Raw genomic sequence first — 10,181 nt, 5'->3', positions numbered from 1 at the left:
CGTGCAATGACAAACCCTCTAAAATCTTCCACACACCTTTGATTTAGCCTTTTTTTAAATTTTGCTAACAATTTGGGACTTTGTATGTGAGAAATCATGTCTCACAAACTTGATTGAGATTTTGAGGAAGTAACAAAGAAGATTAATGAGGGCAGAGCAGTAGATGTGATCTATATGGACTTCAGCAAGGCGTTCGACAAGGTTTCCCATGGAAGGCTGGTTAGCAAGATTAGATCTCACGGAATACAGGGAGAACTAGCCATTTGGATACAGAACTGGCTCAAAGGCTCAAAGGTGGAGGGTTGTTTTTCAGACTGGAGGCCTGTGACACAGTGGAGTGCCACAAGGATCGGTGCTGGGTCCTCTACTTTTTATCATTTACATAAATGATTTGCATGTGAGCATAAGAGGTACAGTTAGTAAGTTTGCAGATGACACCAAAATTGGAGGTGTAGTGGACAGTGAAGAGGGTTACCTCAGATTACAATAGGATCTGGACCGGATGGGCCAATGGGCTGAGAAGTGGCAGATGGAGTTTAATTCAGATAAATGTGAGGTGCTGCATTTTGGGAAAGCAAATCTAAGCAGGACTTATACACTTAATGGTCAGGTCCTAGGGAGTGTTGCTGAACAAAGAGACCTTGGAGTGCAGGTTCATAGCTCCTTGAAAGTGGAGTCGCAGGTAGATAGGATGGTGAAGAAGGCGTTTGGTATGCCTTCTTTTATTGGTCAGAATATTGAGTACAGGAGTTGGGAGGTCATGTTGCAGCTGTATAGGACATTGGTTAGGCCACTGTTGGAATATTGTGTGCAATTCTGGTCTCCTTCCTATCGGAAAGATGTTGTGAAACTTGAAAGTTTTCAGAAAAGATTTACAAAGATTTTGCTAGGATTGGAGGATTTGAGCTATAGGGAGAGGCTGAACAGGCTGGGTCATTTTTCCCTGGAGTGTCAGAAGCTGAGGGTTGCGCTTATTGAGGTTTACAAAATTATGAGGGGCATGGATAGGATAAAATAGACAAAATCTTTTCCCTGGGGTGGGCGACTCCAGAATTAGAGGGCATAGGTTTAGGGTGAGAGGGGAAACTTATAAAACAGACCTAAGGGGCAACTTTTTCACACAGAGGGTGGTATGTGTATGGAATGAGCTGCCAGAGGAAGTGGTGGAGGCTGGTACAATTGCAACATTTAAAAGGCATTTGGATGGGTATATGAATAGGAAGAGTTTGGAGGTATATGGACCGGCGTTGGCAGGTGGGACTAGATTGGGTTGGGATATCTGGTCGGCATGGACCGAAGGGTTTGTTTCCATGCTGTACATCTCTATGACTCTATTTCTCTGCTCTGTTGTACACATATATGTATAACTGCTTGATTTCTCTTGCATATCATATTTTTCCAACTTGTAATGCCCTTCACTTACTTAAGGACTATATTGATCTTTAAAGAGCTGCTTGTGTGTTTGCATCTGCAGTTTATAACCCTCCTATGATTGTTTTCACTGCTGGGGGTTATTATAGCTTAGTTGGCTGGACAGTTGGTTTGTGAAGTCACTATGATACCAACAGCATGGGTTCAATCCCCACACCAGCTGAGGTTACCATGAAAGACTCTCCTTCTCAACATTTTCCCTCACCTGAAGCGTGGTGGCCATTACCATCAGTTGGCTCTCTCTAATGAAAGGGAAGTCTATGATCTGGTAAGACTATAGTGACTTCATATGATGTTGTTTCACTGTGTTGATTCTCAGCAGAGGAATGTGGTGATGCCAACTTCTTCTCAATGGTTACCTGCATATCCTGTGGTTTATTTATCTGAAGTTTGGATGCTTCACTCCCAATGATCATTCACTTTCCAAAAAAAGATTTAGCTTCCATGAGTTGACTTGCAGAATATTTGAGCCACTCTGCAAAGTCTAGAGTATGGTAAAATTTAAGTCTGTATGGCAGAGATTTTGAATTTTGTTCTGAAATGGGTAATAAAAAATATTAAGACCATTGAATTCTTTTATCATGTATCAAAGATCATTTACATGATATACAAGTATGGAGCTTGGTAGGGGCACATTTTCATGGTGAGTAATTTTGAAAACCAGTGTCATTTTATGAAAGATCTTGTTACTTTTGAAAACAAACACATTTTCTAACACACTCAAAAGCTGTTTCTCAGGTTGCTGTCAGAGAGACCTGGCATAGACATGACAGCTGAATGGGCTCTTTCTGTGTTGTAACTCTTACATTGATGCCATATTCCAAAACAAAAATCAAGGGGTATTACCTTGTATATAAAGTTAATAATGAAGTGATCAACTCAATTAATTTTCATGACTAATGAGGAATAATTTTCTTCGAGAACAAGTATTATGCTTTAAATATGGTTCATACAATTCCCTAAACTTCTCACCATACTGGATGTATTCATTTCCAAATGTCTTTTTCAAATTCCATAGTTGGCAAGGAATTTACTTGATGCTTACTTTCTTTATCATTTTAACCTTTTTAAAATGCTGAAAATCCTTCAAAAATGTTGTCTTCTTTCTGCTTATAAATGAGGGACCTACGCTAATATTTGCAAAATGTTAACCAAACAGGTTCTTGCGTCAGAATGAGTGTCACTACACTTTGGCCTGAAGGTCCAGTCCAATGTGCCCCATAGATATGTCATAACATGCTGATTAAAAATACCTAAACCAATGTTTGCAATGTGAGGAATGTAACCTCACTAGCTGCAAATGCCACGTCAAATTGCAAACAGAACTCTGTGTGACTTCATGCATACACTCCTTTGTCCATAAGTTATAATTAGTACAAAGTTTGGGAGAAGATTTGTTCGGCAAACAGAACCACAACAATAATTAGTACAAAATTGAATTAATTGAAATTGTTATTTATATGTATTTCTCATTTAATCTGCGATTCATCATTTTACAGATGCTTAAAATGCTGAACACACAAACATTCAAATCCAGTAAACTCACACTCTCAGACTGAAAACATAGAAAAGGAAGTACGGTGGAGCCAAATTTCTTAAATTTCAAATTGTGTATATCTGTTTCCCTTCCTGAGACTAGTAACCTTATCTTTTGTTGCATTTCTCTGGAGATTACATGCAAAAAGTCCTTAGATTTTCATTCACCATCTTTCATACTTCAAGACTGGCAATCCCACAGTGAAAAGAAGATTGTTACACCATTGGCTGCTCAGAGTGCTTTTGATATGGCTTTTTACACTGCTGCCAATTGTTATTTACCTTAGTGAGCCTGCCAACTTTGGTTGTCATGGAGCTCTACTGGGAATCAGTCCCACTAAAAGTTATTGAGGTAATGCCAACAGAGAGCAGACATGCAACATAAAGAATTTAGAAACTAAACTATACAACAATTAGGGATAACAAACCTTGATACTGGAGGAGAGGGTAAATACAGAATGCTGAACAAAACAAAAACACAACACCAATAGCTGGTTACTTAGTTTCTCATTGTATAATATACAACCATTGTTAGGGTAAGGATAAAAACAAGTTATAGAAATGTGTAAATTTGTGATCAAAACTACAGTTTTCTGTCACTGCAAAGTAGTTATGATTGTGAGAGAAACAGATGACCTGCAACATTAAATCTAGCTTTCCCTCCAAACTTCCTGCAAGACCTGCTGAATATTACAGACATTTTCTGTTTTTAATTTACCACTATTCTTTGCCTTCTGTCTTTTACTTAATGCCAGACTTATGCTTTGTGGAAGTTTACTATGTGCAAATAGGCTACCCTGACCTTCTATATTATGACAATGATGACACTTCAAATGCACTCATTATCTGCAAAGAGCTTTGAGTCACCCAGTGCTCATGAAAAGTGACGTAAAAATGTAAGACTTCCTTTACCTTTAGTGAAGGCAGAAGCAAAGTACTAATTTGATAAATTAATTAGAACCTTCATAACTCCAAGAAGGTTTATATTTTTTCTTCATAATTGGCTCCACCATTCCTTGAACTATGCTGTTATGTTTCATGATAGCAGATTTTTAAGTTCTCTTTTATCTATGAAAGTTTTTGTTTACTCTCTGTTTACCATTTTCATATCCCTTTTTCACTTGTCTCACTCTGCCCTTTCCATATTCTGCAGCTAACAACTGTCATTAACCTAATTTTTCTGTTTTATTCCAGCCTCTGCTTCCTTTGTCAGCCAGGGAGCGTCAGCTTTGGATGTCCCTATTTTCCTCCTAATGGGAGGTTAAACACCCAGCACTACCACAGCTCTTTTGTGTCTGTGAACTCTAACCAAATAGATTCAGTCTTTGAATGTGTTAATACATCACCGTTCCATAGAGCTGTAAATTTATCTTTGATTGATATAGCTGTCACATGCCTGTCTTTTTCTTCCTTTCTTTTCTGAACTAAATGCATTTTAGCCAGGAATGTTTGGTTTCTATTCTTGACCATATTTTATCTAGGTATCCATTTTAGTCGCTATATTATAACTTCACGTGACAACTTGCACAAACAACTTCTAAATTTGTTTGTAATACTTATGCGTTTGCATACATGCAGATGAACACTGGGCTACTCAACCAGTCAACTTTGCTTGATTTTTTCCTCTCATTTCTGATGGACTCAATTGAATCACAAGATTCCAGGTTCAAGGACTTGAACAGAAAATCATGGTTGGTATTCCAGTGAAGACCTTTTCTCTTTCATATGGCTTTATGAGTAGAAGCATTTGTCACAGTTTACTGTCAAGTTTCCTAACCACTCCATTGGTTTGTTTGAGATCAAATTTAACTTCAAGTTGTCTTACTCATGCTTTGAGTCAAGAATAAGTTTTTCTGTGCCTAGTCATTTGTGGGGGTTTCTGCAATCACAGCCGAGTGACATTGTAAGGTAAAAGGAGAATAATGAGGTGGACAGGTAGACCACTGGACTTGAGAGGGACCTTGGCAGGCAGAATGGCTCAGCCGCTGGGGATGGCCATTTAATTAATGCTAAATGAAAAAGACACAACAGCAGATGCAACACTGCTTCCATAGAGAAGATCCAAAGGAGGATTTAGAGTCATAGAGAAGTACAACATGGAAACAGACCCTTTCGATCCAAATTGTACTAACCTAACCTCATCCCGTTTGCCTGCACTTGGCCCATGTCCCTCTGAACCCTTCCTATTCATATGCCCATTCAGATATCTTTTAAATGCTGCAATTGTACCAGACTCCACCTCTTCCTCTGGCAGCTCATTCCATACACACATCACACTCTGGGTGATAAGGTTGCCCCTTAGCTTCCTTTTATATTTTTCCCCTGTCACCCTAAACCTATGCCCTCGAGTTATGGACTCCCTCAACACAGGGAAAAGACTTTGTCTATTTATCCTATCCATATGCCTCATGATTTTATAAACCTCTATATGGTCACCCCTCAGCCTCCAACACTCCAGGGAAAACAGCCCCAGCCTATTCAGCCTTTTCCTATAGCTCAAACCCTCCAATCCTGGCAACATCCTTGTAAATCTTCAAGGTTCATCTTTCCAATAGGAAGGTGACCAGAATGGCACACAATATTCCAAAAGTGACCTTACCAATGTCCTGTACAGCCATAACGTGACCTCTCAACTCCTGTACTCAATACTCTGACCAAATGCATTCTTCACTATCCTATCTACCTGCGCCTCTGCTTTCAAGGAACAATGAATCTGCACTCCAAGGTCTTTGTCCAGCAACACTCCCTAGGACCTTACCATTAATTTGTAAGTCCTACTCAGATTTTCTTTTCCAAAATGCAGCACCTTGCATTTATCTAAATTAAACTCCATCTCGACTCCTCAGCCCATTTACCCATCTGATCAAGATCCTGTTGTAATCAGAGGTAACCCTCTCCGCTGTCCACTACACCTCCAATTTTGGTGTCATCTACAAATTTACTAACTGTACCTCTTATGCTCGCATCCAAATCATTTATGTAAGTGACAAAAAGTAGAGGGCCCAGCACCGATCCTTGTGGCACTCCACTGGTCACAGGCCTCCAGTCTGAAAAACAACCCTCCACCACCAACGTCTGTCTTCTACCTTTGAGCCAGTTTTGTATCCAAAATGGCTAGTTCTCCCTGTATTCCGAGAGATCTAACCTTGCTAACCAGTCTCCCATGAGGAACCTTGTCAAACACTTTACTGAAGTCCATAAAGATCACATCTACCACTCTGCCCTCATCAATCCTCTTTGTTACTTCTTCAAAATCTCAATCAAGTTTGTGAGGCATGATTTCCCACACAGGCAGACTTATCCCTAATCAGTCTTTGCCTTTCCAAATACTTGTAAATTCTGTCCCTCCAGATTCCCTCCAACAACTTGCCCACCACCGATGTCAGGCTCACCAGTCTATAGTTCCCTGGCTTTTCCTTACCATCTTTCTTAAATAGTGGCACCATGTTAGCCAACCTCCAGTCTTTTGGTACATCACATGTGATTATTGATGATACAAATATCTCAGTAAGAGCCCAGCAATCACTTCCCTAGCTTCCCACAGAGTTCTAGGGTACACCTGATCAGGTCCTGGGGATTTATCCACTTTTATGCGTTTCAAGACATCCAGCACCACGTCCTCTGTAATATGGAGATTTTTCAAGATGTCACCATTTATTTCCCCACATTCTATATCTTCCAGGTCCTTCTCCACAGTAAACATCGATGCAAAGTACTCATTTATTATCTCCCCCATTTTTTGTGGTCCACACAAAGGCTGCCTTGCTGATCTTTGAGTGGCCCTATTCTCTTCCTAGTTACCCTTTGGTCCTTAATGTATTTATAAAAAACACTTTGGATTCTCCTTAATCCTATTTGCCAAAGCTATCTCATGTCCCCTTTTGCCCTCCTGATTTCCCTCTTAAGTATACTCTTGCTGCCTTTATAGTGTTCTAAGCATTCATTCAATCTCTCCTGTCTATATCTGACATATGCTTCCTTCTTTTTCTTAACTAAACTCTCATTTTCTCTAGTCATCCAGCATTCCGTATACCTAACAGCCTTACCTTTCACCCTGAGGAATATACTGTCTCTGGACTCTTGTTATCTCATTTTTGAAGGCTTGCCATTTTCCAGCAGTCTCTTTACCTGCAAAAAAATCTGCCTCTGGTCAGCTTTTGAAAGTTCTTGCCTAATACTGTTAAAATTAGCCTTTCTCCAATTTAGAACTTCAACTTTTAGATCTGGTCTATCCTTTTCCATCACTGTTTTATGATCGCTGGCCCCAAAGTACTCCTCCACTAATGACTCAGTCATGTACCCTGCTTTCCTTCCCAAGAGTAGGTCAAGTTTTGTACCTTCTCTAGTAGGCACATCCACATACTGAATCAAAAAATTTTCTTGTACACATTTAACAAATTCCTCTCCATCTAAACCTTTAACACTATGGCAGGCCCAGCCCATGTTTAGAAAGTTAAAATCCCCTATCATAACCACCTTATTATTCTTACAGATAACTGAAATTTCCTTGCAAATTTGTTTCTCAATTTCCCATTGACTACTGGGGAATCTATAATAGAATCCCAATAAGGTGATCATCCCTTTTTTGTTTTTTTAATATAGCTTTCAGTTTTAACAGTCAAAGCTCTAGCTATGGTTAATTGGACAAATACAGTTAAGACAAACTTGGAAACTATTATGTTAAATGCTTGGGGCCAAGTTGAATCCAAAGATTAATAGCTGGGAAGTTAAAATCATAAAACAGCAGGCGAAGAAAGTCAAACAATGCGTAGCCTTCCTGTAGACTTTTGGTGGAGAAATGATATCTGCAATCCTCCCAGTAAGGGCAGTCCAGAGACATGTTTCTATTTTAATAACTTTGTTTGATAAATTTGTTTAAGAGCATTTTGTGAAACCTGGAGGTTTGTAAAATCGATTACCTTCCTTACATCAAGAAGAAATTTTAAGCAAGGGACACTTAACCTGTTCAAGGACATTACAGCATTTTCTACATCATATTAGAAAATGTAGAGGAGCCTGGGGAGGCAATCTAGCTTCAATTTATATGAGAGTTTGCTGACAAAGTCAATTGTAGCTTGGATTTAATCTAGTTTGAAGCTTGTTGAGTTAAGACAACTGAAGTAAATAGCAGTTAGGTAGGTACGCAGGGAAAAAAGCAAACATTTTCTTTCATGATGTAGAAAACAGGTGAGATTTAATTTAATTTTGGAACTTGTGAAGAAACAGTTGCTGGGATATTGCCTAGTTTGAAACAAATGGAAAAATCTATAGTCACATCTTGTGATGAAAGGGAGCAATCAGGAAAATTATTTGGGAATTATTGAGAAATCAACTGAATCAAAGTACTGAAGCATCCACAGTCAAGAGATCGTCAACTCAGTCACACCTCTGAGAATAGTCAGAATACTGGAAAGAATTAAAGTGAAGATCCAAAGGATGATCATGATTTGGAGATGCTGGTGTTGGACTGTGGTGTACAAAGTTAAAAATCACACAACACCAGGTTATAGTCCAACAGGTTTATTTGAAAGCACTAGCTTTCGGAGCGCTGCTCCTTCATCAGGTGACAATCAGACTTTTGGTGCTGTCAGGAGTAAATAACTCTTAACACTCATAGTGTGATAGCATACTTGGGAGAAGTAAGAACAAGAACAAAGTTCATAGTAAGTACATTTGTGAGTCATATGAAGTTAATATGCTTGTTTTATTTAAATCATTCATTTACAGTAAAGTCCTTTTTACTTTATAATGTAGTTATTATAATTTAGTTGTATTGGTTAAAACAAGGCTTTGGATTTCTCTGTGAATGTTAAACAGTTCTTAAATGGATTGTCACAAATTGAATAGGTATCTGTTCCCAATTTTCACTTTTTCTGTAATCAGCAAACTTGGAAACAAAACTCCAATTTATCTTTTTCTTACATAGTGTATATAAACAAAGCACACTAAGGGGAATTGTGTTTCTCTTTAATACTAATGAATGACTGTTGGCTTTCATTGCAGCATAAACTTTGAAGATCATGTAATACCTTGCTTTACATTTCATACATGTGTAATCAAGGTTATTATTGAGGTCACACCTTTTTGAGCCCATCTTTCTTTTGTGCATCAGTTTTGCTAGCTTTCTAAATTCACATGTAAGTCATGTAACATTTGTTTATAATTAGCCTCAATGCATCCACTGTGAAAATCTGCCAAGTTCCCAGCACCACATTGGATGAGTTAAATACCTATGACAGTCCAGAACAAAAACAATTGTACTGTTGAGAGTTTCCATTTACCTCGCATAGTTAACATTCATAAGGTGCATTCTAATATTCCTAAGCAGTTACATGTGGAGAAAGTGTGATCATTCCTGATGAAGGGCTTAGTCCGAAACGTCAATTCTCCTGCTCCTCGGATGCTGCCTGACCTGCTGTGCCTTTCCAGCACCACACTCTCGACTCAATGCTTTATATGTGATTTGGGAGTAACTCTAATTTGTCTCTCATTTAGTCACTCATGATTTTTGTTACCAATTATTCATTGTGCAGAATTATTATCTTCTTCAATGGTAAGTATAATTTGAATAGTGTAAATGCAATACTGCCCTTTTATGAACATTCATAATTTTACAGTTAGTCATCTTTGCGAAAAGATCTTGCAGTGCATTGGGTAGTTCTCCTGCCTCTGACCCAGAAACTCATGGATTTGCTGGTCAAGGCAGATGTATTTATGTCACAGCCAAACCAGTTGATGTTGACTTGTAAATGTTTCAAGCATATGCAAATGTTAGGTAATATTAACAGAGAAGATTCTTGGTTGGTTTTGTAATGGAAAGAAAATTTGACCATCACAATTCATAACTCTGGACTACAATGTGTATGTTGCTACAGCAACTCAGGGTGGCACAATGGCTCAGTGGTTAGCACTGCAGCCTCACAGTACCAGGGACTCAGGTTCAATTGTCTGTGTGGAGTTTGTACATTCTCCCTGTATCTGCGTGGTTTCCTCCAGTTGTTACAGTTTCCTCCCACAATCCAAAGATGTGCAGGTTAGGTGAATTGACTATGCTAAATTGCCCATAGTGCTCAGGGATGTGTAGGTTAGGTGCATTCGTCATGGGAAATGTAGAGTAATAGGGTAGGGGAATGGGTCTGGGTGGGTTACTCATTTGGACAGTCCGTGAGGACTTATAGGGCCAAATGGCCTGTTTCCACACTGTAGGCAGTGTA

This window comes from Chiloscyllium plagiosum, unplaced genomic scaffold (assembly GCF_037043375.1).
Source record: "Chiloscyllium plagiosum isolate Xiang-an unplaced genomic scaffold, Cpla_swu_hap1 HiC_scaffold_19, whole genome shotgun sequence".
NCBI lineage: Eukaryota > Metazoa > Chordata > Chondrichthyes > Orectolobiformes > Hemiscylliidae > Chiloscyllium > Chiloscyllium plagiosum.
The sequence above is the reverse complement of the archived record's forward strand: the minus strand, read 5'-3'. Positions refer to the sequence as shown.